Source organism: Triturus cristatus, chromosome 7, assembly GCF_964204655.1.
Source record: "Triturus cristatus chromosome 7, aTriCri1.1, whole genome shotgun sequence".
In the NCBI taxonomy this organism is placed as follows: Eukaryota; Metazoa; Chordata; class Amphibia; order Caudata; family Salamandridae; genus Triturus; species Triturus cristatus.
Window position 1 is genome coordinate 1,280,908,243 of NC_140590.1, and position 21,390 is coordinate 1,280,929,632.

At 45.7% G+C, this 21,390-nt stretch overlaps 13 pseudogenes; all 13 read right to left on the bottom strand.

Moving 5' to 3' along the window:
* Positions 1-2,315: 2,315 nt before the first annotated feature.
* Positions 2,316-2,434, bottom strand: LOC146811847 (5S ribosomal RNA; annotated as a pseudogene).
* Positions 2,435-2,538: 104 nt separating this feature from the next.
* LOC146811848 (5S ribosomal RNA) lies at positions 2,539-2,647 on the bottom strand (annotated as a pseudogene).
* A 342-nt stretch (positions 2,648-2,989) lies between these two features.
* LOC146811849 (5S ribosomal RNA) lies at positions 2,990-3,098 on the bottom strand (annotated as a pseudogene).
* Positions 3,099-3,211: 113 nt separating this feature from the next.
* Positions 3,212-3,330, bottom strand: LOC146811850 (5S ribosomal RNA; annotated as a pseudogene).
* Positions 3,331-3,896: 566 nt separating this feature from the next.
* LOC146811851 (5S ribosomal RNA) lies at positions 3,897-4,015 on the bottom strand (annotated as a pseudogene).
* A 301-nt stretch (positions 4,016-4,316) lies between these two features.
* On the bottom strand, positions 4,317-4,435 carry LOC146811852 (5S ribosomal RNA; annotated as a pseudogene).
* A 995-nt stretch (positions 4,436-5,430) lies between these two features.
* Positions 5,431-5,539, bottom strand: LOC146811853 (5S ribosomal RNA; annotated as a pseudogene).
* Positions 5,540-5,649: 110 nt separating this feature from the next.
* Positions 5,650-5,758, bottom strand: LOC146811854 (5S ribosomal RNA; annotated as a pseudogene).
* A 3,313-nt stretch (positions 5,759-9,071) lies between these two features.
* Positions 9,072-9,180, bottom strand: LOC146811855 (5S ribosomal RNA; annotated as a pseudogene).
* Positions 9,181-9,289: 109 nt separating this feature from the next.
* On the bottom strand, positions 9,290-9,408 carry LOC146811856 (5S ribosomal RNA; annotated as a pseudogene).
* Positions 9,409-9,734: 326 nt separating this feature from the next.
* Positions 9,735-9,856, bottom strand: LOC146811857 (5S ribosomal RNA; annotated as a pseudogene).
* A 103-nt stretch (positions 9,857-9,959) lies between these two features.
* On the bottom strand, positions 9,960-10,078 carry LOC146811858 (5S ribosomal RNA; annotated as a pseudogene).
* Positions 10,079-11,327: 1,249 nt separating this feature from the next.
* LOC146811859 (5S ribosomal RNA) lies at positions 11,328-11,446 on the bottom strand (annotated as a pseudogene).
* Positions 11,447-21,390: the final 9,944 nt, after the last annotated feature.

Genomic DNA, 21,390 nt, shown 5'->3' on the forward strand with positions numbered 1-21,390 from the left:
GAAAAAGGGGTGCTCGGAATGGGACGTGTGGGATAATATTCACAAGTGCACGGTGCTGTATGTGATTTAGATAGGATCTAACCGGTGAAAAAGTACGTGCCTAGGAGAGAGGGGGCATTTACAATGGAGTTACACTATTTACACAGAGCACCTAGCGTGCTATTAAGATGGTGACTGGTACTCACGCGCTCCGCCGTAACTCTCCTCCAAGTTACGGCCGCTCTTCAGCCACCTCCGTAGGAGTCCACCACTCTTCGAACCACTCTTCGATTTCTCCGCCACCGCCTTCACCGTTCTCCACACCTCCAGTCGAAACCTCCTGCCACGATACTCCGACGTCCGCTGACTCCTTCCTTCCGTCTTTTCTCTGACTGGCCGGCAGTACGGAGGAGGGACTTCCGGGGTCACGGGGCAGTCCTTCCGGTCCGCTGTCATTCCGGATTGGCTCCTGTAACAGAGAGAGGGGCGGGGTCTCCGTTGTCACGGACGCTGTAGATCGTTTTCCGTATGGTGTACCCTGGAAGGGAGAACACTGGAGGGGGAACAATCCAGGGGGGGGGAAGCACGGGATTTGGGTGGCCGGGGACTACCTCACACCGCACCATTCGTGTTTTTATCCATTTTCAACAAAGAATGTTATCAAGGTATGAAATTTGCCACTTGCAACTACAACTCTGTTAAGATTCCAAATGCGATGGTCCTGTGTCTTAACAGCATAGCAGAAAACTTTAATGACCATTAGAGGCTTCATGAACTTGGAAGAACCGCCAATGAGATCAGGACGTTTGATCATGACCCAATATCCCACTTTCACCACCAATTTCATTACAGCCTTTCTAGTATCAAAATAATTTTCCTTTCAGTAGCTTTTAACTCTTCCCTCTGTTGCACATTGCTTCCAACACATAAAGATTCTTTGCATCTGGATAATTCATACTTGTTAACCCAAGTAGGTTCAAGACAAGCATTAGGCACTCTACCACGAAATAACAGAAAAGGAGTTTTCCCAGTAGTACCATAGGGAGTCATCCTATATTCTTCTACTTTCTTAAGCACTTCTCCTTTCCATTCTAGGGACAACGACTTTGCAAAAACGATTGTCTCTTTAAGGACTCTGTTGAATGTCTTGACCATCCCATTTGATTCGGGATGATAGAGAGAACATGCTTTGTGAACAAGACCTCTTGCAGATAGAAAATGCTCAATCTCCTTTGAAACCAGTTGGACACCATTGTCGGTTAAAATAGTTTCAGGCAAACCTTCCCTTGAAAATAACTCTTTAAGACCCTTAATAACGTGCCGAGTCAATCATAGATGTAAAGAAAACCTCAGGCCATCAAGAATACATATCAACAATGACCAACAGAAACATTTGTAAACCACTGCTGTGCATCCGACCTAAAATGTCCAACGCAATGTCTTGCCAAGGATGTGAAGGACGCTTTCTTACAATCATGGGTTGCACCAGAGGAGTTTTAGATTTGTCACTCATGATACAAGGAAGACAATCTCGCACCATGCGCTCCACAAGTTTGTCCATTCCAGGCCACCAGTAAGACATATGCAATCTTTCCTTGGTCTTTGTAATGCCCGCATGAGTTGTATGAGCTAAGACCACCAATTCCCTTATGAGACTACTAGGTGGAATCAACCTTGAGCCTCGAAATAACAACCCACTCTCAACAGACAATTCATCAAGCAAAAGCCAAAAGGGTCTTATAAAGTCTGATCCGGCCTTAACACCAGACCAACCCTTATGTATTAAAGACATTACTTCATTGAGTGTAGAGTCGATAGCCAACTCCCCACGCCATCTTTCTTCAGAGATTATGCTATTGTCTAATACAATAACCCTTTCATTATCCACATACAACTCATCTTCCACCAGAGTTTCTTTGGGAGTGAGTTATGAAAGCACACCTGCAACACCATTTTCAATGCCAGGAATGTACTTCAGTGAAAAGCTTCCAGGGTGGTATGGCCATAGACATGAAGAGCATGGTCTTTAGGGTTCTTAGTTTTTTTCATTCTGCTTCAGTACTGGCCATAGAATGCGAGACAAGCCACCCTCATTCACCTAAAACAAAACAAAAAGCCTAGAGTGCTTATTATTCCCAGGCCGTCTCCCATCCAGGTACTAACCAGACCCAACCCAGCCGAACTTCTGAGATCAGACGAGATCAGGTGCTTTCAAGGTGGTATGGCCATAGGTATGAAGAACACTGACTTTGGGGCTCTTAGCTTTTTTCATTCTAATTCTAACTGGCGAGACAAGCCATCCTAATTAACCTAAAGCAAAAAAAAAACAAACTAAAAGCCTACAGCACCTGGTATTGCCAGGCGGTCTGCCATCCAGATAATAACAAGGCCCGACCCTATTTAACTTCTGAGATCAGACGAGAACTGGTGCTTTGAGGGTGGTATGGCCCTAGGCGTGAAGAACACTGACTTTGGGGCTCTTTGCTTTTCTCATTCTACTTCAGTGTTCTCAACAATAAGTGAGACAAGCCACCCTCATTCACCTTAAGCAAAACAAAAAGCCTACAACACCTAGAATTCCCAGGCGGTCTCCCATCCAGGTACTAACCAGGCCCGACCCTGCTTAACCACCGAGATCAGTTGCTTTCAGGGTGATATGGCCATAGACATGAAAAGCACTGACTTTGGAGCTCTTAGCTTTTTTCATTCTACTTCAGTGCTGGCCATAGTACACAAGATAATAGTAAGAGAGACAAGCCACCCTCATTTACTTAAAGCAAAACAAAAAGCCTAGAGCACCTGGTATTACCCGGCGGTCTCCGATTGAGGTCCTAACCAGGCCCTAGCCTGCTTAACTTCTAAGATCAGATGAGATCAGGTGCTTTTGTGGTGGTATGGCCATAGGGATGAAGAGCACTGACTTTGGGGCTCTTAGATTTTTTCATTCTACTACAGTGTTCTCAACAATAAGCAAGACAAGCCACCCTCATTCACCTTAAGCAAAACAAAAAGCCTACAGCACCTAGAATTCCCAGGCGGTCTCCCATCCAGGTACTAACCAGGCCCAACCCTGCTTAACCACTGAGATCAGTTGCTTTCAGGGTGATATGGCCATAGACATGAAAAGCTCTGACTTTGGGGCTCTTAGATTTTTTCATTCTACTTCAGTGCTGGCCATAGGACGCAAGACAATCCACCCTCATTCACCTAAAGCAAAACAAAACAAACAAAAATCCTACATCACCTGGTATTCCCAGGCCGTCTCCCATCCAGGTACAAGTCAAGCGTGACACTGCTTAACTTCTGAGATCAGACGAGATCAGGTGCTTTCAGGGTGGTATGGCCGTAGGTATGAAGAGCCCTGACTTCAGGGCTCTCAGCTTTTTCCATTCTTCTTCAGAGCTTGTCATAGTAAACAAGACAAGCCACCTTCATTCACCTAAAGTAAAACAAAAAAAAGAAACAAATAGCTTAGAATACCTTGTATTCTCAGGCGGTCTTCCAGCCAGGTACTAGCCAGGCACGAACCTGCTTAACATCTGAGATCAGACGAGATCAGGTGCTTTCTGAGTGGTATGGCCGAAGGCATCAAGAGCACTGACTATGGGGCTCTTAGCTTTTTTCATTCTACCTCCGTGCTGGCCATAGTAAGCAAGACAATCCCAGCTTGTTCACCTAAAGCAAGATAAAAAAACAAAAACTACACACCTGGTAATACCAGGCGGTCTCCCATCTAGGTACCAACCATGACCTAACCTGCTTAAATTCAGAAATCAGACAAGATCATTTGCTTTCAGGGTGGTAAGGCTGTAGGCAGGAAGAGCACTGACTTTGGGGCTCTTAGCTTTTGTCATTCTACTTCATTGCTGCCATAGTAAGCAAGACACACAACCCTCATTCATCTAAAGCAAAACAAAAGCATTCAGCAACTGGCATTCCCAGGGGCTCTACCATCTAGGTACTAATCAGGCCCGACCCTACTTAACTTCTGAGATCAGAAAAGATCAGGTGCTTTCAGGGTGGTATGGCCGTAGGCATAAAGAGCTCTGACTTTGGGCTCTTAGCTATTTTCCTTCTTCTTCGGTGCTGGCCATAGTAAGCAAGACAAACCACCCTCATTCACCTAAAGCAAAAAAAATTCCTACAGCACCTGGTATTCTAGGCGTTCTCCCATCCAGGTTCTAACAAGGCGTGGCCCTTCCTACTTTGTGAGATCAGTCGAGATCATGTGCTTTTAGGGTTGTATGGCCGTAGGCATGAAGCTTTTTTCATTCTAGTTTAGTGCTGGCCATAGTACGCAAGACAAGCCACGCTTATTGAACTTAAACAAAACAAAAAGCCTACAGCACCTGGTATTCCCAGGTGGTCTCCCATCCAGGTAATAACCAGGCACGACCCTACCTAACTTCTGAGGACAGACGAGATCAGGTGCTTTCAGGGTGGTATGGCCGTAGGCTTGAAGAGCACTGACTTTGGGGCACTTAGCTTTTTTATTCTACTTCCGTGCTGGCCATTGTAAGCGAGACAATCTACGCTTGTTCACCTAAAGCAAAACAAAAAAACAAAAAAAATCTACAGGACCTGGTATTCCCAGGCAGTCTCCCATCCAGGTACTAACCAGGACCGAACCTGCTTAAATTCCGAGATAAGACGCTTTCAGGGAGGTACGGCTGTAGGCATGAAGAGTACTTACTTTGGGGCTCTTAGCTTTTGTCATTCTACATCAGTGCTGGCCATAATAAGCAAGACACACCACCCTCATTCACCTAAAGCAAAACAAAAAGCCTTCAGCACCTAGTATTCCCAGGCAGTATCGCATCTAAGTACTAATCAGACTTGACCCTACTCAACTTCTGAGATCAGAAAAAATCAGTTCCTTTCAGGGTGGTATGGCTGTAGGCTTCAACAGCACTGACTTTGGGGCTCTTAGCTTTGTTCATTCTACTTCGGTGCTGTCCATTGTACGTGAGACAATCCACCCTCATTCAACTTAAACAAAACAAAAAACATATCTACAGCACCTGGTATTTCCAGGCAGTCTCTCCCATCCAGCGTATTATCAGGCCTGACACTACATAACTTCTGAGATCAGACGAAATCAAGGTGCTCTCATCAGGTGTGTCCCTAGTCATAGCCTTAGCTTTTTTCATTCTACTTCAGTGCTGGCCATAGAAGTGAGACAAGCCACACTCATTCACCTAAAGCTAAACAAAAACAAGGAAAGACTTCAGCACCTGGTATTCCCAGGCGGTCTCCCATCTATTATCTAACCAGGCCCACCGCTGCTTAACTTCTGAGAACAGATGAGATTAGATGCTTTCAAGGTGGTATGGCCCTAGGTAAGAAGATCACTGACATAGGGGCTCTTACCTCTCTCCATTCTACTTCACTGCTGACCATAGTAAGTGAGACAATCCACCCTCATTCACCTAAAGCAAAACAAAAAATATTAGCCTAGAGCACCTGGTATTCCAGTTCAGTCTCCCATCCAAGTACTAACCAGGCCCGACCCTGCCTAACTTCTGAGATCAGGTGCTGTCAGGGTGGTATGGCCCTAGGCATGAAGAGCACTGACTTTGGGATTCTTAGCTGTTTCCATTCTACTTCAGTGCAGGTCATTGTAAGCGAGACAAGTCGCCCTCATTCACCTATAGCAAAACAAACAAAATTAGCCTAGAGCACCTGGTATTCCCAGGCGGTCTCCCACCCAGGTACGAACCAAGCCCGACCCTGCTTAACTTCTGAGATCAGTTGCTTTCAGGGTGGCATGGCCATAGACATGAAGAGCAGTGACTTTGGAGGCATGCTGATATGGGTAAGAGCAGGTGTCCCATTCCAATGCACATCACAACTGACTGACCCAGAGGGCAGATATGTGGCTTGATGGTAGGGATCTAACCCTGGGTAGTATTTTTGCGCCCAACTCAGACCAACCGGCCTTCTTCTTTCTTCTGTCAGGAAAACTGGTGAAGGTAAATCAGGGGCCCTGCTGGCTTGGTTGGCCAACCCAGCTAGACAGGGGTCAGTCATACTGGAGATCAGGGATCAGAATGGGGTAGCCAGGTATAAGCAACAAGGGATCAATGACATATTTTTGGAATATTATACGGAGCTTTATCGCAGTCAGATGTCCCCAACAGAGGAGGAGCTGCAGGAGTTCACGCACGGGATTGAGCTGCCTACGCTAGACGAAGATGCAGCACACTCCATAGGGCGCGAGATCGAAGTAAGGGAAGTGCATAGTGCTATCGAGAGTATGGCCTGTAATAAAACTCCAGGCTCTGATGGTCTCACGATGGAATTCTACCTCGCATATATTGACCTCTTGGCTCCCGTACTCGTGCAGTTATATAATGAATTGGCAAACTCCCTGTCTCCACTAGGGAAGCAATCATCATCCCTCAGATGGAACCGGGCAAACAGGCGCAGGATAAAACAGTATCCCGCCCGTTATCCATTCTTAATATCGAATATAAAATACTAATCAAAATCTTAGCCGCCCGTCTGCTCCCTCACATGACCACCCTTATACATAAGGACCAATCCGGGTTTATCCCCACCAGAAACACAGCGTTCAATATCAGAAGGCTCCTGCACATCCTGGAACCGAACACCTATTGTGGTGAGGCTGCCGCGATATTTGCAGTGGACATAGAGAAAGCCTTTGACAGTCTGGAGTGGGCTTTTCTATTTCATGTGATGCGGAGAATGGGCCTAGGGCCTGGCTTTGTGAGTTGGACGGCTCTTTTATACACTGAATCCACTGCCAGAATTAAAACTGGGGGTGCTAATCTCTGACGGGGCGGGCTTACCGGGGCCTTGACGTAAACGGACAGGTTCAACATATTGCATTATATGCTGAAGACCTTTTGCTTTTCCTCGCTGACTCGGGTCCTGAACTCTTTGGGACGAAAAATCTGCTCCACGCTCTTAGCAGAGTAGCAGGATTAAAGGTGAACTGGTCGAAATCTTGCTTGTTCCCGGCACGTGGGAATAGAGTAGACCCGCAGCTTACAGAAGGGGTGAACTGGGAGGACAAATGCCTTCCCTACCTGGGCACGCTTATTTACCACAAGCAAGAGAACATTCATGAGGGTAATATTAGGAAGGCTCATCAGAGGGACAAAATCCAACTTCGAATTCCGGGGATCCCTGCCACTGTCGGTAGCGGGTCGGATGGCCCTCCTAAAAATGATCACCCTCCCGAGCCTCTTATATTACTTTGGGACCCTTCCGATCTGGATTCCGGCAACATATTTCAAGCTGCTACGCTTAATGGTCACAGCCTTCCTTTGGGGCAAGAGCAGACGGAGGGTGGCACTGGATACACTCATGAGGCCTCGAGCAGAGGGTGGCCTGGCGGTTCCAGACTACGAGACCTATTATTTGGCAGCACAATTCCAATGGCTTACGCAGTTGGTAGCGAGGGCCATTAGGGGAGCTGAGGGGTACAGGGAAGATGTGGGACCGCTGGTATTGCTGTCCCGTATTGTGCTGCGGCTCCCGGTTAACACTGCGACCCTCACCCTGGAACTCACCACGGCTCGGAAATGCTGGCACAGATACCTGCGCAGAGCCTCTATTAAATGCACTTACGCTCCTGAAATACCACTGGCCATGTGCATGGCCTTACCACACGGTGGCAATTGGCTGAGACTGGACGCTTGGGTGGAGCAAGGGCTGACTACTATAGGGGACCCATATGAAGAGAGCGCCATGCTCCCGTTTAATGACCTGCAAACCTGTTTTGACCTGCCTGGGGGTGATTTCCTGCAGTACACAGCCCTCACGGCGGCTATCAGGAAGCACTAGAGTAGAGGACTTACAGAACCACCAACTTCCATGGGCTGTCAATATGTAGTGATGGCAGCAGGCACATTTAAAGCTGTGACGTGCCTCTATAGGTGCATGACGCTGGAATCCTTACTCCCATTGTCCGTCCTGAAGCTTAAACGGGAAGCTGATATAGGGGGGAACATCCCCGATAAGGCATGGGGTGAATTAGCGGAGAGAGCCTGGAAGAGCACGAGGAATGCAAGATTTCAATTGGTGCATTTCCATATTTTACATAGAGCATACCTTACCCCAGCAAAATTACACGCATATTTCCCCGACCACTCAGCGGCATGCCCGAGATGTAACGCAAACAGCGCAGATTTTAAACACATGTTATGGGGGTGCCCGTTTTTAGACAGTTTCTGGGAGGAGGTAACGACAATACTATCAGACCTCACTGATAGAGAGCTGGAACCAACCAGGGCTCATTGTATTTTGCACTGGTTCCACCACCCGTCCAAAAACAAAATTACTAGCAAATTCATAGACCTGGGTCTGCTCCTGGCCAAGCAGACCATCACCATCCAGTGGAAGGCGAAACAGGGCCCTAGTATAGCTAAATGGAAAGCAGAGTTCCTAAAGTCGGCTGAAAGTGAGGGAGTAATTAGGTTACAAATAGCAAAGCGAACCGAGAGTGAAAAGGCCCTTGAATGGGTGAGAGCATTGGAAGTACTTGTTGTGGCACTCAAATCCCCCGAAGCGAAGGAAGATGACGCATCTGTAGGAGGCCCTGGAGCAGCTATGGGCTAATACCTACACAGCTCTAATACCACTTTGATCTGTTGCCCCATGTTTAATAATGGTACTTCCCGAGTGCACCAGGTGACATTTAGGGGCAGTAGTCCCCTCTACGACTTAGTTGCCCGACAGAGATAGTAGTCCCACTGGTTTATCACAAATTGCACGTAACTGACACGCCTGTGGGGTGGGGGGGTGCAGGGTGGTGGTTGGTAGGGGCTGGGAAGTTTCACTGGTTGCAAATATTTGGTGTGATGACCGCAGGCAATGCCCGAACAGTTGATATGGACATCGCATGGTGCTTCAGTTATGCCATAGATAGTTTGCATTGCACTGTGACCTTGATCCCTATTGGGGTATGTAACCGAAACCCCCCTTATTATTTCGGATGTATGAAAATCAATAAAAATAGTTTTAAACAAAAAAAAATTAAGAGCAGTGACTTTTTTTCATTTTACTTCAGTGCTGGCCAAAGTATGCGTGACAAGCCACCCTCATTCACATACAGCAAAACAAAAAACCTACAGCACCTGGTTTTCCCAGGTAGTCTCCCATCCAGGTACTAACCAGGTCCAACCCAGCTTAACTTCTGAGATCAGGTGCTTTTAGGGTGGTATGGCTATTGATATGAAGAGCACTGGCTTTGCAGCTCTTAGCTTTTCTCATTCTTCTTCAGCGCTGGCCATAGTAAGCCAGACTAGCCACCCTCATTCACATAAAGCCACCCCCAAAAAAAGGCCTACAGCACCTGGTATTCCCAGGCGTTATCCCATCCAGGTAATACCAAAGCCCGACCCTACTTGACTTCTGAGATCAGACAAGATCAGGTGCTTTCACGGTGGTATGGCCCTAGGCATTAAGAGCACTGACATCGAGGCTTTTAGCTTGTCTCATTTTACTTCAGTGCTGGCGATAGTAAGCGAGACACGCCACCCTAATTCCCCTAAAGCAAAACAAAAAGCCTTCAGCACATGGTACTCCAGGCGATCTCCCATCCAGGTACTAACAAGGCCCGACCCTGCTTAGTTTCTGAGATCAGACGAGATCAGGTGCTTTTAGGGTTGTATCGCCATAGGCATGAAGAGCTCTGACTTTGGGGCTCTTAGCTTTTTTCATTCTACTTCAGTGCTGGCCATAGTACGCGAGTCAAGCCACCCTCATTCAACTTAAACAAAACAAAAAGCCTACAGCACCTGGTATTCCCAGGTGGTCTCTCATCCAGTGAATAATACCCAGGCCCGACCCTACTTAACTTCTGAGGTCAGACAAGATCAGGTACTTTCAGGGTGGTACGGCTGTAGGCATGAAGAGTATTGACTTTGGGGATTTTAACTTTTTCATTCTACTTCACTGCTGGCCATAGTAAGCGAGACAAACCACCCTCACTCACCTAAAGCAAAACAAAAAGTCTAAAGCACCTGGTATTCCCAGGCAGTCTCCCATCTAGGTACTAACCAGGCCCGACCCTGCTTTACTTCTGAGATCAGACATGATCAGGTGTTTTCCGTGTGGTATGGCCGTAGGCATAAAGAGCTCTGACTTTGGGCTCTTAGCTTTTTTCATTCTACTTCGGTGCTGGTCATTGTACGTGAGACAAGCCACCCTCATTCAACTTAAAACAAAACAAAAAAAAAGTCTACAGCACCTGGTATTTCCAGGCACGCTCTCCCATCCAGCTTATTACCAGGCCTGGGCCTACATAACTTCTGAGATCAGACGAGATCAGGTGCTCTCATGGTGGTGTGGCCCTAGTCATAAAGTGCACTGACTTTGGGGCTCTTAGTTTGTCTCATTCTACTTCAGTGCTGGACATAGTAAGTGAGACAAGCTACCCTCATTCACGTAAAGCAAAACAAAAACAAAAAACGACTTCAGCACCTGGTATTGCCAGGCAGTCTCCCTTCTATTATCTAACCTGGCCCAACGCTGCGTAACTTCTGAGAACAGATGAGATTAGGTGCTTTCATGGTGGTATGGCCATAGGTCTGAAGATCACTGACATAGGGGCTGTTAGCTCTTTCCATTCTGCTTCAGGGATGGCCATAGTAAGTGAGACAATCCACCCTCATTCACCTAAAGCAAAACAAAAAAAAACAGTCTAGATACCTGATACTCCCATTTAGTTTCCCATCCACGTACTAACCAGGCCCGACCCTGGCTAACTTCTGAGATCAGACGAGATGATGTGCTTTTAGGGTGCTATCGCTATAGGAATGAAGAGCACTGGCTTTGGGGCTCTTAGCTTTTTTCATTCTACTTCAGTGCTGGCCATATTAAGAGAGACAAGCCACCCTCATTCACATAAAGCAAAACGAAAAGCCTACAGCACTTAGTATTCCCAGGCGGTTTCCCATCCAGGTACTAACCAGGCTCGACACTGCCGAGCTTCTGAGATCAGATGAGATAAGTGCTTTTTGGGTGGTATGGCCATAGGCATAAGGAGCACTGACTTTGGGGATTATAGCTTTTTTCATTCTACTTCAGTGCTGACCATAGTTAGCGAGAGAAGCCACACTCATTCACCCGAAGCAAAAAAAAAGAAAAACCTACAGCACCTGGTATTCCCAGGCGGTCTCCCCTCTAGAATCTAACCAGGCCCGACCCTGCTCAACTTCTTAGACCAGACGAGATTAGCTGCTTTTATGGTTGTATGGCCGTAGGCATGAAGAGCACTGACTTTGGGGCTCTCAGCTTTTTTTGTTCTACTTCAGTGCTGGCCACAGTACCTGAGACAATCCACCTTCTTTCACCTAAAGCAAAACAAAAAAATCATAAGCCTACAGCACCTAGTATTCCCAGACGGTCTCCCATCCAGGTACTAACCAGGCCCGACCCTGCTTTCCTTCCTAGATCAGATGAAATCAGGTGCTTCCAGGGTGGTATGGCCATAGACATGAAGAGCACTGACTGAGGTACTTAGCTTTTTTCATTCTACTTCAGTGCTGTCCACATTATGCGATACAAGCCATCCTCATTCACCTAAGGCAATACAAAAAAAAAATAATACTCCCAAAAAGTAACCGGGTGGTGTGCCAACTATATGTAAATATGGGTTAAGAACAGGTTTGAAAGTAGAAAGCAATTGCTTTATAAAGACGAGAACCCTCACTCACCCAGAGGTGACATGCTTCATCAATGGGTTCCCTCTTGCACACTGCGACCACAAGGTACACAGTTTGGGCTACGACTTTCCCTCAGGAGAGGATTGTGAGGTGTTTTTATCACCCAATGTTTCAATTAGTGAGGGGCAGAGTGCAAAAATTAAATCAAACACGAATTAAAACTATCTCATCAGAGGAAAATGAATTTAATAAGTATACCCAGTGGATAGAGCTAACAAACAGTGTGAGGAATAGGGATATGGATGTTCCCTATACGACTAGGTCAACATATTTCTGCCTTGATGACCAGAGGTTCGTGGCATTCTTCAGGACCGACATCATGTCACTCTGCTGTCAAAGTGAAAAAAAATAATTAATATAAAAAACATACTTATTTATATGGTCAATCAAGGAACCATCTGCAGTCTGGTCCGTTTTCTGTGAATATAAAAATACATTCACTATATCAAACTTTGCTAGCATCCCATATAAACAACCAAATAACCAAGTGTCGGAGGGATGGGTGGAAACAGAAGCGAGGAGGCCGTATGGGGTTAATAGTAGAGCTTTAATAGTCAAGAGAACATCCGTAGTATACAGGTTGTTGAGTCCCAGAAGTGTTGACTAAACTCCTGAGGCGGAAAGCCGGGAGCAACGCTACCTTTTTATTTTGATTATTGGCATTTCGTTTTTAGCTTTTGGGCACTTACCCCCCTCACTCCTCACTTCCCCTCTCCTGCACAGCCGATTAGGCGCTGTAGCGGGTTACAGGGAGGATTGCCGCCATCGCGGGGGAAGCCTTGGGTGACGTTGCTGACGCTAGGCCACGCCCACTCTCGCCTTTACTTAACTGCGCCCTAGCAGCGTGCGTAATCAGACATTGACTAAACTCCTGAGGCGGAAAGCCGGGAGCAACGCTACCTTTTTATTTTGATTATTGGCATTTCGTTTTTAGCTTTTGGGCACTTACCCCCCTCACTCCTCACTTCCCCTCTCCGCTTCTACCTGCACAGCCGATTAGGCGCTGTAGCGGGTTACGGGGAGGATCGCCGCCATCGCGGGGGAAGCCCTGGGTGACGTTGCTGATGCTAGGCCACGCCCACTCTCGCCTTTACTTAACCGCGCCCTAGCAGCGCGCGTAATCAGACATTAACTAAACTCCTGAGGCGGAAAGCCGGGAGCAACGCTACCTTTTTATTTTGATTATTGGCATTTCGTTTTTAGCTTTTGGGCACTTACCCCCGTCACTCCTCACTTCCCCTCTCCGCTTCTACCTGCACAGCCGAATAGGGCGCTGTAACGGGTTACGGGGAGGATCGCCGCCATCGCGGGGGAAGCCCTGGGTGACGTTGCTCACGCTAGGCCACGCCCTCTCTTCATCAGCATAAGAGGATGTTCCTCTCCCAGCCGCGCAGCGGACGCGCGCAGCGGGTGCGCTGCCGGCACGCCGAAGTCGCGCCAAAGGCAAGCCCGTCTGCGCCCGTCCACGACCCGGGGCCCCTCACTATGCCAATTTTCTTATATACTCTGCTGCACAATTGCTTGCTTTCCGTGCCGATTGGCCTATTAGCAATTCCTTGGTGGCTCGCCTTAATATTCTTCGGATCTCTCAGTTAGACCGCACTAACTTGCCGACCCACCTGCTTAGACCGCAAACATCAGCGTTGCCTTCTGTACACCTGCATCCGCTGCCTCAACCCCGTGTAAATCCCCCCCCTTCAGCCACCGCCTACCTCCTCAATACCCGCTCTGCGGTCAAACATCAAGTGGAGCTCTTTGATCTCCTGGATACCACCAAGCCCGATGTTCTCTTCCTGACCAAAACCTGGTTCACTCCTGACTCTTTGCCAGATGTGTTGGCAGCCCTTCCTATCCCGTACTATGTCCTTCGTGCCGCCCGGAGGGGAAGACCGGCGGTGGAGTGGCGATGATAGCCAGCTCCAACCTCCAGTTTCAACCTCTCCCCCACCCCCCCATTGTAGCAGTTGACTGCTTGGCTGTTCGCTCCACCAATCTAGCGACCCCTCTTACCTGTGTGCTTCTCTATCGGCCTCCCCAGGCAATGCCCCACTTTATTCCTGCCATACAGGAACTGTTGGCCACTCTTGTTGTCAATAATTCCGCGGTACTACTTTTAGGAGATTTTAATTTCTGGCGGGTGATCCTCGCGAGGACCCCATGTCCAAAGATTTCAATAATACCCTTCACTGTATGAACTTCACATCTCACATCTCCATCCCCACCCACATACACGGTCACACCCTGGACCAAGTCTGGTCCGCCAATCAGCCAATTTCCACCCCCTTGGTGCTTCCCTGTGTTTGGTCAGATCATTCTTTGATTTCGTTCCTTCTTGACTTGCGGGTGGCCACTAACCCCTCCCTTCCCAAAAACATCTGTGCCCGAAAATGGAACCGTGTTGATTTGCCCGCCCTTTGCCTCTCCCTAGCGTCTTCTTCCCCCGTCTTAGTTGATACCTCCCCTAACTCTCAGGTGACCACCATCCATAGCTGGCTGCTCGCTACTTGTGACCAAGTTGCCCCCCTCAAACGGGTTAGAACTTGTCGCTCCCACGACGCCAACAGATGGTTCACCAATGGTCTTAAAACCCAGAAACTTGCGCTTAGGCAGGCCGAACGCTGCTGGAGACACAAGTATTGCCCGGATTTGAAGGCTCATTACTCAGCCCTTCTCCGGGATTATAAAAGAGCCATACTCTCAGACAAGTCGGACTATTTTTCCCAAAAAATCCATCAAGCGGCCAATAAACCCAAAGAGATCTTTACGATTGTGCACGAGCTCGCAGCCTCTGATAGAGTTGCCCCTAAGCCTACTCCCTCTCAGTCCCTCTGCAATGGCCTCAACGTCTACTTCATTGAGAAGATTGCCAAGATCAAGCGCCACATTCCGCGGCCTCCCCCTTTTTTCTCTGTTCCTCTACTACCGCCTACCCTTCCCATCCTTGACCATTTTCCTCTGATCTCCAAGGAGGCCTTCCTCACCCTGTTGAGGAAAGTCAAGACAGGCTCTCCTCCGACCCCTGTCCTGCCCATATTCTGAGGGAGATATTTTCCAGCTGCCCGGATCCCCCCTTACCCTGCTTAATTCTTCTATCTCTCAGGAAATTGTTCCTGACTTCTTTAAAGTCGCCACAGTCATTCCCATCCTCAAAAAGGTGGGTGCTGACCCTACCCTTCTTTCGAACTTTAGACCTATTTCTTTACTCCCATTCCTGAGCAAGATCCTGGAGAGTTACCTCACTTCCTGCCTCTCCACTTTTATCGAAAATAACCACCTCCTCGCCGCCAACCAGGCTGGTTTTCGCCCTGCTCACTCCACGGAGTCCGTTGTTCTCTCCGTGGTGGATGAGCTCAGGAGGAGCGCTGACATTAATTCTCCACAGGCCCTGGTCCTCCTTGACCTGTCCGCCACCTTCGACACGGTCGACCACTCTACTCTTTTAGACCGTGTCGGGGGCGCCAGCTTTCGGGGTCCGGCTCTGGCCTGGCTCACCTCCTTCCTGACGGACCGCACCCAGGCCGTTAGACTGGAGGGCTTTTCCGCCCCCATCTGTCCAGTCTCTTGCGGGGTGCCCCAGGGCTCGTCCCTCTCCCCTCTCCTTTTCAATCTTTATATACACCCTCTGATTGCCGCTTTGCAGGAAATGGAGGTCACGGTGTTCAACTATGCCGATGACCTTCAGCTCATTTTCAACCTCTCCCCTACTCCTGATTCTATTCTCAAGTTCCGCTCCACTCTGACATTCATCTATAATTGGATGAACCTAAACCAACTTAAATTAAATCCCGACAAGACGGAGTTGGTTCTTATCGGTGGTCCTTCTAACCCCTGGACCCCCGCCTTTTGGCCCCCTACCCTCGGTTCTCCTCCTCTTCCCTCTGTGTCTGTGAAAACCTTGGGTATTAAAATCTGCCAAGACCTTTCTATGCGCGCCCAGATCAGCTCGGTGGTCTCATCCTGCTTCCTGTCCCTTAGAATCATTCATAAAATCTCCTGTTACTTCTCTGTGGAAGCCCTCAAACTCATCATCCTGGCCATGATTCTCTCCCGCCTGGACTATGGAACGTCATGTATGTCGGTATTCCCGGGTACGAACGCCGCCGTATGCAGCTCATCCAAAACCAGGCAGCTCGTCTTATCTACAGGCTTCCGAAACTCCATCATATTACCCCCCTCCTAAAGACCCTACACTGGCTTCCCATCCTGGAACGATCCTTATTCAATCCTTATTCATGGGATGCCTGATCTTTATTCCACTGGCCGGCACGGCTCCAGACTTTATCAGATCAAAGATCAGAGCTTACGTCCCTGGCAGAAACCTTCGCTCCTCTCATAAGGAGATGAATCATTTAGTTGTTCTCTATGGTTTTACTGACTAAACTCATTTATCTATACTCTACTCTTTATCCTAATTCTCTTCTTCAAATAATCGACACAACACATTTGTCAATTAATCAAATATTCTTTATCTAAGAAATAGTGCAAATGGTTAGAAATCATCAGCAGCATTGCAGAACATCATATTTACCTAATCTGGCTAAATGTCGTCCTCTAAGTCAGTCAGGTCGAGGAAAAATCTTTATTTCATCAAAGTTAGGCCGCAATTCAGTCTCTCAAAGATTCAGGATAACAGCTGTCTGGCAGTGTCACCGTCCTCTCCGTCAGCATAACGTCAGGAAATCGAGTTCGTCAAAGAAGAGCGAGTTTTTTTTAGTTCAATTCCCTACCTACTTTAATAATGAAAATAATGTTAAAAAGTATCAAGATTGGGGTTTTAGAAAGTTCTGATTGGTCGTCATGGGTCGAGGGGTAAAGTTCTCATAGAGTCTGCATAATGAAGTCATCGCACTTGCTGGTTCCGGTTTTTAAATTGTCTATTGTCGTGTCGTTGGCGAAGTTCCCGGAATAACCTTGAATAGTACATCTTCTCCCGGGGTCAGAACTAGGCCACTGCTGCTGGCGGCGACGCATGCACATTTCACCCAGAACCTTGTGTTGTCAGGGGCAGTCACGTTCAACGTCTCGTTCAGCCATTTTGACTAGGCCGAAATGGGCAACTTAAGCAAAACAAACATAAAAACGGAATTAAAACATAGAAATGGCTAATAAAATGTTAATCCCTCGCTAATACCCTTATGTGTAAGTAATTATCTAGCAGAATAGCAACATTCAAAGCGTTTATACTCACTCAATAAAGCACAAATCACAATTACATCACAAAAGCAACATGTATCATGCAATATTCTAATTTTCTACTATTAGTATGCGTACATGAGTTAGTTTACAATTAGTTTAGCTATGCAAAGTGCAATTCCCACGTGTAATTCTTTTGTTAATATGATTGATAAGTATTTCACTGCAAACACATTAATAAGATTACTATTAGTAAATTATTCTGATTAATATAGACATGCATAATGGGGGGGTATACAAAACTTTTTGTACTACCCGCTCCAGCAATCCCCCCTTTGGTGATTATATCACCACACCAACAAAAATGTTGTATCCCTTTTTACGGAATTTTAAATTGATTTCTTGTTTCATTCATATTTCAGTTTCCCCTGTTTCTTCTCTTTTTGCTGTTTTATACATGCTCTCCTTGATCTCCTCCAATTCTATTTCTTCAAATTCTCTTTCTTGTTTCTTATCTTTTCTTCTTAAGTTTTCTCTTTTTATTCTTTTCTGACTTTTGCTTTTTCTACGACAAATACATCCTAGTTTAATTATTAATACTAAGAAAATCACACATGTTAATGGAAGTAATATCTTACCTATAAATGTACTACCTAATTTTACTACAAAGTCTTTAATAGCTGATATTTTCTTACCAATCTTCTCCCAGACACCTTAAACCTCCAGTGGTACAATTTCGTCATGCAATTCTGTAATATTTTTAATATAAATTTTCAAATCTCTACTTTCGTCAGGAATGTAAGTACAACAATGTTGAACTTTCAGCATTCCACAGACTCCACCCTCTTTTGCCAATAAAATATCACGGGCAAGTCGTTTTTGCATTACCATAGCACGCATGGCAACCATTTCAGTATTTACCAATAAGAATCCTCCAGCGGTGCTTGTTGACAAGCGATCCACTACTGTTGAAAGTCTTCTAATTTTGTCTGCATTCAGAGATATTCCCACTGCGGGTATCAGTGCTCCAAAAATGTCACCCACAATTTCAGTCCAAGATTCTCTTTTACTACGTGCTAAATAACTACCTAAACTATATACACCATCTTCTCCTCTAGCCATATGAAAAATCTTTGGAAAAACCAGGCCAACATAACATGTGCCATACCAATGGTCTGGCAAACGATAATATGCCCTGTTCCCACAAATGAAATACAGTCCTGGAAAGGCTGGATCTCTTCCACCTTTAAATCCCCATCCTCCCATGATTCGGTATGTATCATGGCACTCACTATTCCCTACAAAATAATTGTCATACGCCGTTTGATTCCTTCTTATACACAACTTCCCTTTCTGAGGCCAATCTAAAGCCATAGTTGGACTCGTTTCCCCTTTCAAGTGTTTTTCCATTTCTACATCCCAAACTATTTTCTCCACTTTCCCTTCTGAAGCCTTTCTTTGCATTTTCAATCTCCTTTCTTCAACCATATCTAAAAATGTCTTCTCCTCTTTCTTTAAACTGCAAGTCAAGTTATTTCTAAATATATATTCTAATGTTAGTTCTTTAGTTTCTAAGAAAAATTCACCTAATACCTTTGCAGGTTTTACCTTGTTTAGTTTGTTAATTGCTGGTACTTGTGAAAATATAGTATCTACATCTGAATAATAATACTCTAATTTACCTGTTTGATAAAATAAACTAGCTATTACACTACATGTTATTCCATAAGTTACTGGAAGGTGATAAGTCACTCCTTCAGATACAGATGCAGGTAATTGCATACATACGTAGCAATCCCTTATGTCCATTGTTTTCACATATTCATACAACAATTTTGAAAATACATTTTTAGAAAAATCTGTTATAGACCTGTCTTTATGTAAATATTTTTTATCTATTCTAGTCGGAAGTACCTTTTGAACTTTCCCTATTTTAGTTATGTTATCACAATGTCCTTCTAATGTGTCAATAGTAACTTTAAATGAAATTAGTAGGGCGAGTATACTCCAAAGAAGCATTAATAATCCTGTACAACAACAACACATTTTGCACCATCTTCTAAAGAAGGTACATCTACTTTTGCTACTTTCTATGTTTGCCATCTTAACTAAAATGAGCTGTGTCTTTTGACTTAGCCTCTTCTACTTCACAACTAGTTTCTAACCCAAGGTTCTAAACACCTACGTGGTTCTACCAGTTTTTGTCTTTTTCAATGTTTTATTGTCTTTCCATCATTAATTTTCTTGTCTCATTCAGTTTGGCATCTCATCATCTTTCACCTTCCCTTCGTTTTCAGCATACAGGTTGTCCTGAACATTCGCTTCTTCTCCAATATCGGACAAGATAACTCTCAGGATTTCCGATTCTTTGTCTTCCTCAACCACTTCTGGTACAACCACCTCTGGATTTCCTTGGCTATCCGCCTCTTCTTTTACTTCAGGCAGGGCCACATATGTCCATTCCGGTGATTTATACTTCTGGTTAGGTTTACTTGTTCTTTTGCTCTCCTTCACCACAATTGTTTCTTCTTCCTTTGATTTCTCTTGACTTGTCTCTTCATTTACTTGTTCTGCTCTTGGTGAATTTACTCGTGTCAGTCGATATTTCAGTCTTTTAATTTTGTTCGGCCACACCTCGTCCTTAGCCACTCTTTTCAGTTTACTCCCTTTATCATTCTTCTCAGTCCTCCAAGCTCTCTTTCTCAGAACTCGGCCTTCTGGTATTTCATCTTCGCTTTCCTCCGACTCTGTTTCAACTTGCTTTTTACTCTCAACAGTTTCTTTTTCCACCACTTCTTTTGTTTTCCCTACTTATGTCCCTCCTCGAATCTCCGGCACGCAATCTTCCTGCTGACTACTTGTCCCTGCTTCTAACTGGATGTTGGAGTTCCCTACACCTCCTCGGGGGTCTTCCGCAATAATCTTTCCCTCTCTCTGTTTCTGGCACCTGTCCATCTAAAGGTGTTGTTTCAGGTGGAATTTCTCTCAATCTTTCATCTGGCACTTCCTTCTCATGGATTTCTTTTATTGTCTCTCCACTGTCCTTTTCTTTGTTCTTCCCTTGTTCTTTCTTGGAAGAGTGTGCTCTTTGTTCTGTCTTCGAATCTGAACTGGTATCAGAAATCTGTAACCTTCTCCTCAGGGAATTACTTCTGGGGACCAAAGTTAAACTCAGCTCTGTTTCCCCCCTTTCAGGGTTTTCTTTGTCTTTCGGCTCTCCGTCATCCGACTCAGTACTGGATTCTGATTCGTCAAAATACTCCTTCTCTTTGCTGTCAACTGGATTTAGGATTCTCAAAGTATGACTTGCATGGATCCAGTTCTTCAATCCAGCACACTTCACAGCTGTTGTTGTGGTCAAGATGACTTGCCTTGGTTTTCCCCACCTGAGAACCAAACAGTTACTTCTTCTGTGTACTTTTATCCTTACCCAGTCCCCTGGGCTTAGATCATGGGCTGGCTTCTTTTCAAGAGTGGTGGCATCCGCTCCAACCTGATGAAACACAGAATGAACTGCGCCAGGCAGGCTTTTACAGTATTCCAACACCATGTCATCAGTTATTGTCATCAGCTTGTTGACTGGTATAAACACATGGCGCATGGCACGTCCCATGATGATTTCATGCGGACTCAAACCAGTAGTTCTGTCTGGAATTGGTCTAATAGTCATGAGTACTAGAGGCAAGACATCGGGCCATTTCATACCTGTGGCTAAACACATTTTCCTTATTCTGTTTTTGATAGTACCATTCATTTGTTCTACTACACCAGAAGCCTCTGGTCATTAGGCACAATGCAGTTTTTGATCATTCATTCAATGCTTCACAAATCAGTTTTATGATCTCATTATGAAAATGTCCTCCTCTGTCTGATTCAATTGTTACTGGGAACCCAAATCTAGGGATGAATTCCCTCAAGAGTATTTTTGCCACTGTCATTCCATCATTTCTTCTTGTTGGGAACGCCTCTACCCACTTGGAGAATAGGCATACCATAACCGAAACATACCTCAACCTGTTACAAGGAGGCATCTCAATGAAATCCACTTGCATTCTGGTAAAAGGCCCTCCTTCTCGACCTATTGTCCCTAGACTCACTACTGTCTTTCTTCCTGGATTATATTGCTGACAAATTAGGCATCTTTGACAAATACTTTCTGCTACAAGTCTGAACTTGGCATTATACCAAGTCTGCTTAAAAGACCTAATCATAGCGTCTCTCCCTATATGTCCCTGTCCATGATACATCCGTGCCATGGCAGACTTAATGCTATCAGGCATAACTGGTCTTCCATCTCGATAGACCCACACATGATCCTTCTCTCTTGGTGCACATCCTGCTTTTATCCACTGTTTTATTTCTTCCTCTCCTGCTTCTTCCTGCAATTGTCTTACTTCTTCCCATGTTCCCACAGTGTTAGTAAACATTGGGAAACAAGAAATCAATTCCTTTTCCTTTGCCCGATTGATTCAATTCTGATTTTGTGCACAGTATTGCACCATATCGTTTACGAATTTATTACCAGTGGCAATGTAATCGCCACTGCGACTATGAGCAGGACATTTTACCACAGCCAATTTCC